The sequence below is a fragment of the Haemaphysalis longicornis genome, unplaced genomic scaffold, assembly GCF_048455015.1.
Source record: "Haemaphysalis longicornis isolate Haplotype H1 unplaced genomic scaffold, Haemaphysalis longicornis Haplotype H1 scaffold_2, whole genome shotgun sequence".
NCBI classification, from domain to species: domain Eukaryota; kingdom Metazoa; phylum Arthropoda; class Arachnida; order Ixodida; family Ixodidae; genus Haemaphysalis; species Haemaphysalis longicornis.
In genome coordinates, this window is record NW_027526295.1 from 189392531 (window position 1) to 189407741 (window position 15211).

The 15211-nt window shown below is 48.1% G+C and overlaps 1 protein-coding gene across 8 annotated transcripts in view; it reads left to right on the forward strand.

Moving 5' to 3' along the window:
• The window catches only part of LOC144169668 (calcitonin gene-related peptide type 1 receptor-like), a 527733-nt gene that overhangs the window by 256794 nt on the left and 255728 nt on the right, over positions 1–15211 (forward strand). For 7 of the 8 annotated variants that reach the window (XR_013322493.1, XM_077698942.1, XM_077698941.1 and 4 more), the window contains one exon: positions 735–818. The exons of the other annotated variant lie outside the window; for it this stretch is intronic. The gene's annotated coding sequence lies outside the window, so the exon portion shown is untranslated. The remainder of the gene's footprint in view (positions 1–734; positions 819–15211) is intronic. 8 annotated transcript variants of the gene reach the window in all.

The following is a 15211-nucleotide window of genomic DNA, read 5'->3' on the forward strand; positions in this document are numbered from 1 at the left end:
GTTCTCCAAACAAACCCCCACACGTTCGTTACCCTGGGCCTGCCGTAACCTACTCGTCAGTAAATAATTGGCCCCAGTACACTGATTTATGCTCATTTGCTGCTACTACAAATAGTTATGGATTCCTTGTTATGACTACGCAATGCATCTATTTTGGCGTTTCACGCAATATCTTCCCTTCAGATTCACCGGCACCATTTCTCGATTTCCATTTCTTTTTTCTATTCGTCGATTCAAGTTGACTAAGATGCTAACAGCGGAAAAAAGAGACCACGGACAAGGAAAATAAAACAAACAAACGCGAATTTCCAAAAACACTCGATGGAAAAACTCACACTTATGTATGCACTCAAACACGTCCCGGAAGATCAGATAGCCGCATAGCAGCAACGCGACAAAAAAAAATTGACTACAACGAAAGTAAACACGTCGTTAATTTGTTTTTCCTTTATCTGCCCGTGGTCCGTTTTTAGCGTTTTGAGCGTTATGGCATACCGACTAGCCGGTACGCTCCCGCCTTTAAGTTTTCCAGTGATGGGTTGCCGCAATATCGGTCTTTTCTTTACAGGCTATGCAAACAAAATAGGAATGATATGCAATCGTAAAAATTGCATGTGTCGCTTGTAGTTTCGGCGGGGGGGAGGAGTTTAACAATAGTTTATTAACACTGGACGTTCGCTCAATGAATCAGGACTGTTGCAATTTTTCCTTTGGCTTTGTTCTGTATTTTGCAGGACACCATCATTTGGTTCCCCCGTAAAGAGAGCGACAAGTAGCTTCATCGTCTTCTTAACCTGAGAAGCCACATCAATGTGAAGGTAAGATTCTCCCTACTTTATAACCTTCCAGAGCAACTTAACAAAATTAAGATCATATTCGAGGGTCATTCCCCTCCCGAACGAATGTATGACAGAATATGATGATGAGAGATGGGCGTATTTCTGCGCACGCGAACATACGCAAGTTTCCTTTTCAGCACTCACTAACGTAAGGAGGTGATGACGTCACATTGCTCCTGCCAAGAGGGGAAATGCTGCTCATTTCGCCTCTGCTGATTCTTCAGTGCGCTTTATGAGGAACGAGACCTCGCTCCAACTGACGTTCTACTGATACGCGCTAAAGTAAAGGCCCGTTCACACTTGCCACGGAAGCGGGCGAAAGCGGCGGGAATTATATCCCGCGATGAAAATTGGTCCCGACCAGTCGACAAAAATGGTCGTCGCGCGACAAAGCGACGGATGTGATGCGGGTTGTTGTGTGGATGAGGAGGTCAAGTTTAACTGACGGAGAAGAAGCGAGGCACGTGACGTCAGACAAGGACAGACTCTATTAACGGGACAGAATTAGAAAAATACACAAATTAACTAGGAGCTAATCTAATCAAAGGACTAGATGTCCGACAAGACAATGTTCTTAACGCAAAAGAGTTCCCGCTAACGTCTGGCAGTACTTGGCGGCAAGGATCTGCGCGGGTGCACTTGATTGGTGTGATGGCTGCAGGTGCTGTCTCCTTGACGCTGGCGCTGGCCGCCGCAAAGTCGGGTCCTGTGCGCTAGGCTCGGGGCACTGCCGCGGTGCCCTTGTCGATGCCGGTGCTGCGACTGATGAGTGATTCGGCCCGGGTGCTCCGTGGCCAGTCTCGGCTGAGCTGCCTCGATGTCCGCGGGAAGATTCGGCTCGTAACGGAGGTTCCCCGAACGTTCTCGTCCGGCAGGTCGCTCCTCGAACCTCGTTCCTCTAGCCCTCGTGCCACGATCCTCCGGATTCCTCCTCCTCTCCCGCGCCCTTCTTCGGCCTCCGCACACACCTCGTCTTCTTCGCTTCGACCTACCGACCCCTGTCCGCGCCTCCTCACAACGGAATTCCCGTCGCTTTCGCTCGCTTTCGTCGCAAGTGTGAACGGGCCTTAAGGAACACTGATGATTGGTCACAATGTACGTTCGCGCGTTCGGAAAATTTTTATTTTAAGACAGATCGTACATCATACTCCGGGATGGCAGTAGGCCTACCCTCATTTCAGTTTGCTTCGCTGCATGGTGGTACGTCAGAGAGCTATCGCGTGTCTGACCAGTCCGCTCTCGTGCTTCTGCTTCCCAACGCTCCCGATCATTAGCAAGTGTCAGCGCGCCGTGCCTAAGCCCCTTCGACACGATCGAGCTTAATCGATGCGGCTTAGCTTTCCTCTTCAGTATATCAGTTTTGATCGACCGGCGAACACGTGCTGTTTTTAACACATCTATAAAACGATCTGCCAAAGACGAACTAGTACTCAGGGCACACATTTGTCAGGAACGCGACGTGATACTCGCTTCTCAATGGACCTCTCCCTGTATGTAAACACCGTGACGTCACGAAGCGCACGTGCGCGACGGGTGGCGCCTGCTGGCGGCCGCGAAGTGCGGTGGCGGTTGGCAGAACGCGCCTGCGCCGACGGCCCGGCCTGGCCGCGCGGCGCCATAAAGGAACGATGTGCCGTTGGTTCGGGCCGTCACTGGCCGCCTACATTGCAGGTGGGGGTCTAGCTATCCTAGCTGTGGCCGTCGCACCTCCATGAAGCTTTCCGCATCTACAACCTCCGCAACACTTTCGTTTACCGTAAGGTCAACTGAAGGGCGACGCTTTCGGATAATCAGTGCGCGACAGAACAGCCTAAATGAGTCATTCTGAAGGTTGGTGCTGTTGTGACGCATTCCAAGGATGTTTTTTTAAGATTCTTTGTGTCCGGACAAATACCAAGGAAAGCTCATCATTGTTGCTTTCGAGGTCCGCTTAAGCTTGATTGATTGATTGTAGGGTTTAACGCGCCGACGCAACGCAGACGATGAGGCGCGCCGTAGTGGAGGGCTCCGGATTAATTTTGACCACCTGGGGATCTTTATCGTGCGCCGAAATCTCGTACACACGGGCGTTTTTGCTTTTCGCCTCCATCAGAAAAGCGGCCGCCGCGGCCGGGAATCGAACCCGCGACCTCGTGCTCAGCAGCGCAACGCCTTAGCCACTGAGCCACCGCGGCGGGTAGGTCCGCTTAAACTAAGCGTGGTACCTCAGGCAGCGTATACGCTCCCTGTTCTTGGTCCCTTTGTGTCGCCCGGAGACAGTGGCGTACACACGATTTCATGTCGAGGGGAACAAGGAAAGGTAAAGCATGAAAGAATTAAAAAGTAAAGTAAGCAGCAACGAAACAAAAATTTGAAGAGCAAAAGCCAAAAATTATTCCAATAAAATATCGCGATGATGTCATTCTCTACGTGGTTGACCGATTGTTTTGTTACCTTTTTCCCCAGTGAAATCGCGAAATGGTTCACCGTCATTGTGAGAGTAACATAGCTACCACATATGGTTAGTGCGTATAGCTTGCGACAGCGCATTGAACTAATTTTCATTATTTCATGATAGTTAAAGTTAGTGTCCTTGTACGCCCGCTGCATACGCCAGCGTCGGGAGGCCGCAACAAAAGAATACATTCACTGAGTTTGTTCGCTTAGGACAAACACATTTTTTGAGTTTTTTCGAGTCGCGTGAGCGGCCAATCTCGCGCCGAAGGCACAGGACTTGCCCATCGCCTGTAGACGATAGTCTGCTGGACGCGCCACTGCTGCTGCTTCACGAAGATCCACGTCGAGGCTCCTCGCTCTTGTTACTCGCCTACCTATCTCTCTATCACCCCCTTTCTCCTCTCTAATCTTTATATCCCCCTTCTCCCTCTCCCCACCGCACTGGGTTGTATGCAGGTGAGCCCCCAGTTGGGCTCAACAATATCGCCAGTGCACTTCCCTTTCCTTTTCACCCGAACCACCTAAGAAGAAGAACGATGCTACATGTGAGCACGGCAAGCATCTCTGTTTTGCCGAATTCTCAAGGCAGAATATAATTGATCAAGGTAAAAATTTATTGCACTTACAAGCAATGAATTTCGTTCGTCTAGAACAGATCCCCCCATAAGACCAAACTTGCCGTTGTCGATCTGGCGGCAAGCGGCTATCGCGGTTCCGTCGTCTAAACATTTATTTCGCGTCGCCTAAGCAGGTTAGGCATTCATTGTGTTTTTAATACAGTGCTCTACCTCCTCAAAACATGACAATATTTCGCAGCAAGAAAATTTCCCTCTGCCCCCCAGCCCCGGCACTATTTCACTTTACCAAATTTCTGCTGGTGCTGCATGATAGCAGATGGTTGGTAAACAGCATCATTTCATGGCACGAATCAGCGCGGACTGCCAATGTAGACGGTATGACTGCGCTTTGGAGAACAGCAGAAGTTCGAGAATGGGAAATCTTGCTATGAGTAAGAGCATACCATGTCGCTGTTTTGGCTGCCAGCCTTTTCGGCACATGGCGCGCATCCACAATACACGCCGAATTTACCTCTTTGGTGACTGCGAAAAGTCTGATGCCGCTGATTCTGCTCGCAAGATTTGCGTAGCCGAGAGCACAGCAGCCCACCGGCATCAGAAAAGCCAACACATAAACAAAAAAATCACGCCATATCCACGGAATGAATGATGATAAGTGGGGCGAAGCTCGAGAGGGGGAGATCATCGGTAACCGTAACTCTCCCGTGAAAGTTCGCCCATTACATCATTAAGAAAGACGTAAGACCGTACATTGTACAAATCAACTTTTATTTTCGGAGTCAATGCTCCCAGGCCCAGACCTGGTGAAAGACCCCGCGCCATCGAGGACTACCCCGCACCTCCACCACAATTTGTCACGTAGGATGGGACACAACGGTAAAGAAAGAACTTTTATTTAGGGCGAACTTGTGCCCGAACAAGACGAGAGGAAACGAGCATAGGTCCTTGCGTCTCTTTCGATCTCCGAGAACGACTGCCTGCGTTCGTGGAGTGATCTCTTGCGTGATCTCCCCCTCGCAGTGCACGTGCGCTCGCGCCTCCGTTGGCGAACAAAGACAAGCTCGCGCTCCCGGTGCCGAGTTTGCGCTGCCGGTTGCAGCCGGTTCTTGCGCGTGCAACGCGGCCCACTTTACGACATCTCCGAAAGCATGCGGCGGTCACGTACCACGAGACACCAGGGATGGACAGACCCATGGCTTTAGGAGCTTCGCCCCTAAAACTCCACTTTTGCGCGCGTCTAATGCAGCCTCACTGCACACGTCCTGCGCGCCGGTCCGAATGTTTTGCCAACCACCCTTCCGGCCACACCCAGCACGTGCGCTTTCCATGACGTCACGGCCTCCGCGTGAGAGGTCCATTCTCACCGGTGACCGATCTTCGATTCTCCCCTGTGACCGCAGGAGTCTCGGTCCTGCTTGTTCAATCGTTTTGATGCGTAGCATTCTTTGCAAATACCTCCACAGCAGGAACCGTGCAACGCCCATCATTTGCACAAACGTACTTAATTTGTGGAGTTAACACATTCAACGTCATAATAGCTTGAATAGAGATAATTTGTCGAACGGAGCTTAAAAATGTGGTAAACAGAATAATTTTACAAAAAATATAAAACCGAACCTACGAGATCAAAAATGTGGATCCTGTACTCCTCGCCCAAAACGAGAAGGCGAAATAAAGAAGCCTTCAAAAGGAATGACGGAAACATGAATAAAGGAATGCTGAAAAAGGACCAACCATGTAACGCCCTCCAATTGCACTGCAAAATTTTCGTCTACTCTACCAAGTATGCCATACATTTCGTGCATCATAAAACTATTTAAAAGCGGGTAGTTTGAAGTAATTCTTTTTAAGACAAGTTACTGTACATCGTTTTGCATGTAAAACGATTGCAGTGGCTTACGAACTGCCTAATCGTCCGCTCTGAGCAAAGTTGTGTGTTCTCATCACGACCCATTTTGTTGTAGAAAAGGAAACCTGCCCATCTTTTATACTTACGTTGAAGGTGTTAACACTGACATTTGTCATCTTGTTGTCTCCCCTACAAAATTTGTCTCCCCGCAAAAAGCAAACACCATCACAGTGGGAAGGAAGATTGCTTGATTGTGGGGTTTAACGTGCCGACGCTACACACGCGATGAGGCGTAGTGTGGCGGATGGCTCCGGATTAATTTCAGCCACCTGGGTGTCTTTAACATTCAGCGAAATCTCGTACACACGGGATTTTTTGCTTTTCGCCTCCATCACAAAAGTGGCCGCCGTGGCCGGGAATCGAACCCGCACCCTCGTGCTCTGGAGCACAACGCCTTAGCCACTGAGAAACCGCGGCGGGTTGAGAACGAAGTATTTTAATGTTTCTGGAATGAAGACAACCATTCGTGATATGTTAGAAAATGTTATTTTGTGAAATGATGAAGTATTATGCATTTCTTGAATGCTAAAGTTTTAGAAGGGTTATCGCCATTGGCTTCTCAAGCACAGTGACTTTGGCGAAACAGGCGCCCTTGTATTGGCTAGAAGAAAGCGGTTCTTTCAAAGCGGCTTTCTTACGAAACCGCTTTCTTAGCGCCGACGAGTTATTTTCATTGGGTCTCCGTGGCTGGGTTCGTAAACATTGCATAGGCGCTGCTGTTTATTGCGCGCCTGTCGACACGAGAGCACTCAACCGCTTTCCTCGCAGCGGCCCGCCACGCGGCTCTGCTTGTTTTCGGCAGAACCTCCTTTTTCAACAACGCAGCTTTCATTCTTCGCGTCGTCCTTTTAGAGCGAAGCGTATAGCGCGTTTGAAAAGCGCTTGAAAGTGCTGTACGGGTGTTTCCAGCTGCTGGGAATGAAGAAAATAATTCCTGCTGTTTACATAAGGGAGAAATAAAAAAGAAGTCAAGGGTGATATACAAGGTAAGGATCAGAATTGGGAATCGGCGTCTGGGCTGAAATTATTCAGAGCGCGTTTTCTCCCTCTTTCGATGAACAGGATCATTCGGACAAACTTCGATTGAAAGATGAATGCGTATGCCTACATCGGACATACATATCCAAATTGCCTGCAACCATCGGAAAGCCCCACTCCCACCCCACCACCCTTCTCTTCCAACTAGGCCTTAAGTTATCGCTTCCAATAAAATTATCCCTCCATTGCATCCTCCTTCTCCCCTCCTCCTCCTCCTCCTCCTCCTCCTCCTCCTCCCCCCTCCACCGTATTTCGAAGCGTTACATGAAGTAGCAGCGATGTTTGCCCACTTGCCACGCGAAAACTAAATGTGGCAGAGACTCCATTTTTCCAGAGAGGAGGGGGTGGGGGGGGGGGGGGGGGGGGGTGGAGTAGTATCACTGATGTGTCAGTGAATTTCACCATGCTCGGCCTAATTATGGCCTTCGAAAAAATTACTTGCGCAAGGTGACGAAAGCGTTATACGCATGTTTCTTTTTTTTAAGAAACAGAAGGGGGGGGGGGGTTGATTGTTTGGCGGGTGCAGGGGAAGCCACTATACGTGTCACAAAGTTTCCGTTTGGAGGGGATGGTGGCCGTTCTATTGGTGATTTAAGCGTGGATGAAGGGAATTCTGCTCCAGTTAATGGTAGCCGTTTCTAGGAATCAGCAAGGCAACCTCTGAGCCGTGAAGCAGCCGTTGTACAAGCCCTTCGGGCGCTCTGGAACAATTAACTTCCGAGCGAGTTTAGAAGTAAGAAGGTGTGGGAGAGGTGGAAGGGTGTTATTAAATGCGATGCGTAGGCGAAGTTTCAGTTTTATAGATTAAACAAGAGCTCCCTGTCAATTTACTAGAAGCGGTCTTCGGTCATTTTCATGGGGATATGGTACGATGCGCGTACAGTGTTTGTCAATGGTTAAGGAATAACTGATTGGGGACGGTGATTCACATTTACAGGCTATGTGGAGCATGTTATCAGCCATAAGAAAGCAAGTTTGGAGACGCCTGGCTAAATTACCCACATGGAACAAAAATATCACTGCAAGCGCTCCAAAAGGTTACGGATAATGTTTATGAAGCCCGCTGATTGTTCGCACGGCCTAGGGGAAGAGCAGCATGCGGCACACAAGTGTCAATTTGCCGAGGAGTTGGTTGCCGTGCTGTGGATTACGTGCACGGAACTGGGAGGTGGTAGGAGTTGGCGCGACCGAAAAAGGCGAGGCCGAGTCTCTGCGATGCGATGCGATGAAGTTTTGAGGAAGGCAGGAAGGGGGGGGGGGGGGGGGCGAGAAGAGGGAGGGAAAAGGGCTCCGCCTCGCTGGAAATAGGGTCGTAATTTTTCAAGGTCGCATAAGTCCACCGTGACTTCAGATGCGAGGGCATCTCATTCACTCGCCTTGTCCCTCCATACGGCGTTTTCCTCGCCGCGCGAGCTGCGCTCTCCGCCGCTCACCCCCTCTCCTCTCCGATAGCGAACACTCTCTCGCGAGGGGCATTGGATTGGCTTGGCTTGGATTGGCTTGGATTGAATTGGATTGGATTGGATTGGATTGGATTGGATTGGATTGGATTGGATTAGATTTGGATTGGATTGGATTGGATTAAAGTGGATTTGTTGGATTGTGTTGCGCCATAGCCGCGCCACGTTGCCTCATAGCCGCGGCAGGGGGTTCACGGCACGTTTCACGCGATGGGAGAATCAACCTAACGGAAACAACAACAGAACCCCCTAAGCGTCGCATCTACACAGGGGTTTCCGCGAGGGTAGGTGGGAGTAATTTTTTGTTATCCTTGCAGACAATTTATATTTTCAGAATTTTTTTCAAATTCTTTCAAAACAATTTTCAAAACAAAATTTTCAAAACAATATCGCCAGGAAACCTTGTATTCCTCCTGGGATCAACCATTGGTACCCTGTAAAGGGCCCAAGAAGCGACGCCAAACAGGAAAACGAATCAGCTCGTAGGAGTCAGCATTTCAAGAACTTTGTGAAGCGGATATTGAGAAAAGTCCAGTTGAGCCAAAACACTTCTCGCTGAAGTATTTGGAAATCCGAGAGCAATCATAACTGCGACTCCCACTCTGCGGGTACTGCGGAACACCGCAGGAGGTGGTGTGATGCAAGAGGAGTGACCCGGCTTAGCATCAAAGGATGCGGGATGTGATGCGGAAGAGCAGAACAGAACGGAAAGGAGCAGAATTTAATTTAATTTTTCAGCTTTCCTTTGGGGGCTCCCTCGGGCGGAAAGCTGTGGCAGAAAGCTTGAGAGTGCCCGAGGGCCCCGGCCCACGACAGCCCTTTCCCGAAAACTAACAAAGACGAATTGCGCAGTTGTTCCGAACAGTAACCCGGAATGTGCACTGTAGAGGCAGCAGAAATTTACTGAAATAACGCATGACTGCAGTAATCGTGCGTTTGACGACTTTATTAGAGTACGCAACAGAAGTATTGCGCAGGCAATTTGTGAGTGACAAAAAAGACGCCGCCAATAATGCGCACACGCACACAAAAGGAGAAACCAAGCAACGAAAAATGTACTAAGACATAGTTTAAATATGACATGCAGTATCATTTGTTTTAGAGAGTAAGCGTTTCTATTAACTATTTAACAGTGTCTGCAAAGAATTAGAAGCATTCTTTATTTGAGGGACTACATGAGATGCTTCCTGTTCCGATATTGTGCCAAGCACTGACGGCTGGGACAGGTAAGAGCTCCCCTTTTCAGCATTTTAATGCAAAGGTCGATGACGAAATCATTTACCTTTTGCCGTAGAAAAAGAAAAATATTTCAGCAAACGGAACTCAAATTTTTTTTTGAGCTGCATAAGTTAATTTTCCCAAAATAATTTCCTCGAATGTGGCAGATATGCTACATTGACAATGCAACAAACTAAGCTTTCCTATGAAATAAATCACATTCACGTTTCTTGTATTGCTCCCGAAGTGGGCACGCAGTAGTTTGTGTGTGGAATGAGAACAAGACGTAATAAATTTGCGGTTTTACGTTATTGCGAGAGAAATTATGACGTCGTCATCAATACTTTCTTACTGGCAATAATGATCCAGTAACTCGTCGTAATCAGCCTGGGGCATATCGGCTATATTATGTGTTCAGTCACGATTTTGACGAAAAGTGAAAGAAGGGGCAATTCCTTATTTCTATTGTCTCTTTGTTCGGAGGTTTAAATAGAATTATTTTGGTTTGCTTGGTTTGATTGCTAGGCCCATTGAAATAAACCCAATCAGAAAGCTTGATCCCACTGCGGATTCTTTTTGGAAACGTTTATTTACGTCATGGCTACAAACAGATTATCGCCATCAACAGGGACGTAGCCAGGTGGGGAGGGGGTGGGGGGGGAGGGGGGGGGAGGGGAGGGAGGTTCGAACCACCTTTGACATTTTTTTCCAGGGAGCGTATAAGCGAGGATTAGTTTTCTCGGCAAAACTACTCCCTTCCCATAACCTATAACCCCCCCCCCCCCCCCCCCCAGAACAATTTCCTGCTACGGCCCTTACCATCATAAGCTATGTCTACGATATCGCAAATATTTACAATGAAAAGGGGCGGCCCTAATGCGCTTCCCCGTGGCACTCGAGATGCGACTAGCTGGCAAGATCCTAGTCCTAAACCGCAACAAATCACTTTCGTTTGGAAAAACAAGGCGTACAGTGGGTGGGTGACACCAAGCAGTCGATAAGTATGCTGCTTATTTAACCGTAGATATCAATTGAGGCAGACAAATGCTTTGCTGCAACTAAAAAAAAATCCGGGCGCGAGCTTTTTGTTTCCGCTTCTGAGTATTTTTATGTGTAAGTTTCTTTTTCGTTTAATAATGATGTTTCAGTTGACTTCCGTCGGAGAAACCCATGCTCTGAGAATTTCAGTATGCTGTGAGCGAAAAGAAAAGTTAACACTCGATAAAGTATTTTTTCAAACGCTAATAAAGTGCAGGGGATACGAAAAATTGCATAAAATTACCTGCATCATCTCTACAGCCTGCTGTAAAAATAACGAAATGAAAAAACCTGCTTCCTTTTGACGCTAAATTGTTAAAGAACAAGCGTCGCAGAATACCCGGCGTAAATGGAGGGACCCGAAAACCCTGATTGCGAGACAGGGCCATAACGAATTCTGAGAGTCACTTGGGAGAGCGGAAACGCGAGTGGCGTTGCCATTTTGACAGCGTCGTTCACCCGTACGACATGCAGGGCTGTCGTTGGACCACCGGAAGAGACCACATAAACGTGGAGGTGACGATGATGAAAAACGTTTATTGAAATAAAGGGAATAGGGAAAGGGGGAAGAAAGAGCGTGAGCTGTGGGCGGCCATCCTAGTTCGGTAGGCCCCGATACGTGGAGAATAAGCGTAAAAATTTCTATCTGTCGTGGTGTCCGCCCAGGGGAACGGCGATTCTAAGGCGCTCTTTAGAGCCACCGTCTTCTGTCAGTGCAGATGGCGTGTATTGGTCTGCTTTTTTATTATTGGGCATATAGGTGTGATCGTGTTAGTCTATTGTACTTCCCACTCTTGAATGCGAAGCTTGAAGCGCCCTTCAAGTTTTTTCATTACGTCTAAAAAACACCGTGTTTTTAATACAAGATTCGAACAACTCGTATGATTGCTATGCTGATTACATGCTTTACTGGCCTTATATAAATTTTGGTCGAATAGAAGTTATTTAAACCTGTTCCATTGTTTCCCGGCGCCTTATTGTCCACCCTACGGTTCCGCTGCTTGCTTTGTGGCTTTTCTTTACACGAATACTGAGCTCCCCGGTGCACGCCTGATTAGCCGGACTCATGTGCTCGCCGTCTTGGGCGAGAACTGCTGGGTCTTGCCTGGGTTTTTTTGTTCCCGACACGAAATTTTCTGACCAACGAGAGGTTATCAGCTTCGCTGGAAAGCTTCAACTGGCAGTGGTGAAAACCGGGCGAGAAGGACTGCTCCTTTGTTGGGCAAAAGAATCTGGCTAAGGAAGATTGCGGCCTTACGCTGAAGGCGCTGATTCGTACTGAGACAGACCGAAACCCCACACGAAAGCAGCAGCAAAAAAAAAAAAAAACGGAGATGTGGAAACGTGGCGTTGCAACGAATTCAACAGCCATGCAATCGCACGAGCTGGGCTTGTAGATATTTCACCGTGGATAAATGAAAACATTTCAGTAGGGATGGGCGAATAGTGAACTTGATGTTCGAAGTGAATTCAAAGAGAATAGTGGTTTGGTCGAATAATTTTAAATCGAATAGTTCGAATAGTGCACATCATAAATTATAAAAATAAAGATTAAGCAAATTGTGACCCGACTAAGATTTACAGCTCACATAGGCACAGCATTTTCTGAAACAATTACCAGTTAAGTATCTATTCAGGAATTACATGCACAGTTTTCATTTATTGTATTTAAAAGTTTTCTTGAAGAAAAACTAGTACTCCACATGCTCTGGGAGAAGCAGCTCCCGCCTCTTGCTGATGACATTTCCTGCTGTAAATAACGTCATTGCACACCTTGCTTGCGTGGCAGGAATTGAAAGGTACTTTCGTGCCAACTTGGCCAGCGGTGAGTAAAGCCGGCTGCCATGCGTTCTCCGTCACTCTAGAAGGTTTTCACACCGTGGGAGCAGAGGCGCGCCCAAGTAGTCTTTCAATTGGCTATCACAGCTCACGCAGTGAGATGCCGCATTCACTAGTTTCTCATTTACTAAACTCGAAGCTAGTAAATTCTAAATTCTAATTTACTAAAGTCGAAATACAAAAGTGATGTGTCCCCTTAGAACAGCAGATTCACATTGAAGCGCCATTAGTAGTCGCCAAAATATGAAAATGACACGCATTTGGCTCTAGATTTTTAGCGCTACCTAGAAGCTCCACTAAACAATTAGTATTGTATCCACTAGTATCCGCTGCCGTAGCCAACAAAAGCGCAAGTTACAGGCCGCTATTTTGAACTGTGTTTCGCTACTTTCGTATCGAACCGGCAGTACAAGTGCACCAGCTTGGTGCCGCTATGTCGGCAATGGTGTCGTTTCACAGCTGCCTTCGAACGAAAAGTGTGATGGCGACCGAGAGTTCGTCGAGCCTCTAGGCAAGGCAACACCTCGGCACTGATAATAGAAATGTTCTCGGCGGCGGGGTGTTGCGACAAGCCTGGGATGACATCTCAGAAGGCTTGACCGAACAGCTTGGGATTTGGGTGCATATTCGGGAGTGCCGAATAATTTGAAAATATCTAATACCTGCATTCGGATCGAAACAAATAATGAAGAAAGAGCAATTCGATCGAATATTCGACAACGCCGAATATTCGCCCATCCTTACATTTCTGTTGTCACTTTATTGTCACACTGTACTTGCCTACGTAGTGGGAGCGGCCCTTTTTGGGTAGCGGGAAAAACAAAAGGTGGCAGAACTGGTAGTGGATGCGCACTTGAGCAAGATAACAAAATAAACGAACAAACAAATAGAGCAACTAAGCTCTGTTTTTTGACGTTTCGAAGGCTTATGACTGTGTCCTGAGACAAGCAATACTAGACAGACTACATCCAATTGGGGTGTCAGGAAATATTCTTCGCCTCGTTCACGGCTTTCTCACAGACCGGTAAATGCAAGTACGGCTAGGGAGTTTGCTAAGCGAAAAAAGAAGCGTCTCAAGGGGGTACCCTAGGGTAGTGTTTTGTCCCCTATTCTTTTCATTGTGGCTATGGCTGGGCTACCTGCAGCACTAAAACAAGTTCGACAACGAGCTCACGCATCATTGTACGCTGACAACGTTTGCATCTGGGTGTCCGGATATCAACATAAGCGACTGGCAGTGATGGCTCAACGGAGTGTTCACACCATGCAGAAATATTTGTCCTCCGTCGGACTGACGCTTTCGGCCGACAAGTCCTGTTTCGTTCTTTTGCCTGGGAACCGGTGATGATCCACCCGTGTTAATGCAACATTGGGCAGCCTTTCTATCAGTCAAGCCACTCACGTGCGGTTCCTTGGTGTCACCCTCGACAGTAGACTGTATTGGCGACGGGAAGTCGACATGCCTATATCGGCTCTGCTTCCCCGTGTGAACACTTTGAGGAGGATTGCTGGAGCTAAGTGGAGGAATCACCCGGCGTCCATGATTAAGCTGCACTCAGCACTGATTTTGAGTCGTATTCTTTACCACTTGCCTCTGATCTCCCTTTAAGAATCCCAGTATGAGCGCCTCGAAGCGTTGCATAGAAAAGGGCCGAGGACAGAAATTGGAGTTTCTCAGGGAGCGGAAAACGAGAAGGTCATACGGGAGAGCCAGTCTGCTACACTCCGCTTGATGGCGTCACAGAGGTTACTGACGCAAGTAATGCGTCTATTGGAAACCATGCAGTGATGGAAGAGCAATAATAAGGCGACTTCGAGCAAGGCGGCCTTTCATGCACACATTAGTGTTCTTAACGCTCTGAGAATATTGTGCCATCGGTGGCCGTGGAAAATTCCCATCTCAATGACACCATGGTCTTACGAGAGCTTTCGGTGTCAGCTACATGTTCCTCACATGAGGGTCAAGTGAAACACGCCAGTGGAAGCAGCAAGATTTTTGGTTCTTAGATATTTGGACAACTCTTATCCCAATCACCTTCACATTTTTACAGATGGCTCAGTCAATCCGCACAGAGAAGTTAGTGCAGCGGCGTATGTCATTACCGACACGCAGGTTTCCTGGGCAGCACTCCTAGATCATGTGATGTCCTCCGCCAAATCCTAGTACAGTGCCATTGCGGCTGCTTTGAGGAAACTTAAGTCATATAAGCCGCAGGAAGTTGTAATTCTGACTTATTCAAAAGCAGCACTACAACGTTTACAGCCTGGCCTCCCCCCGATAAGGGTCTATCAGCGTTCCTTGCGGATTTTGCAAGAACTCAGCAGCACGGGTTTTAATGTGCGGTTTCAATGGATTCCATCCCATGTTGGCGTCAAGGGCAATGAGACCGCTTATCATATGGCACAGAATGCGCTGCAATTTGCAACGACTGTTCAAGTTTCCGCCGATCCCTAGAACGACTTAAGGCTAACAGTCGTCGAACAGTTCAAGTCGTTGGGAGATCCTTGCGTCACAGAGGGACTTACAAAATCGGAGGCAACATTGCTGTACCGCATCCGAACGGGCTCAGCGAAGACCATGGCATGGCTATTCATGGTGGGACTTGTGCGATCGCCTCTGTGTTCGTCATGTGCAGTGATAGGGGATGTACACCACTACGTAATGTGTTGCCCAGAGCATGATGTCGAGCGGACTGCAATGCTCTGAGCGATTCGTAAGCTGTCAGCCCCACACAGCACTATGGACCACATCGCCTTCCCAAGGTGACATTGGATGCTGCGCAGAGACGTGTCGCGCCTTCTACTAAGCTTCCTTTAGGAGACGGAACTGGAAAACTCGTGGTGAAAGGACCCTAA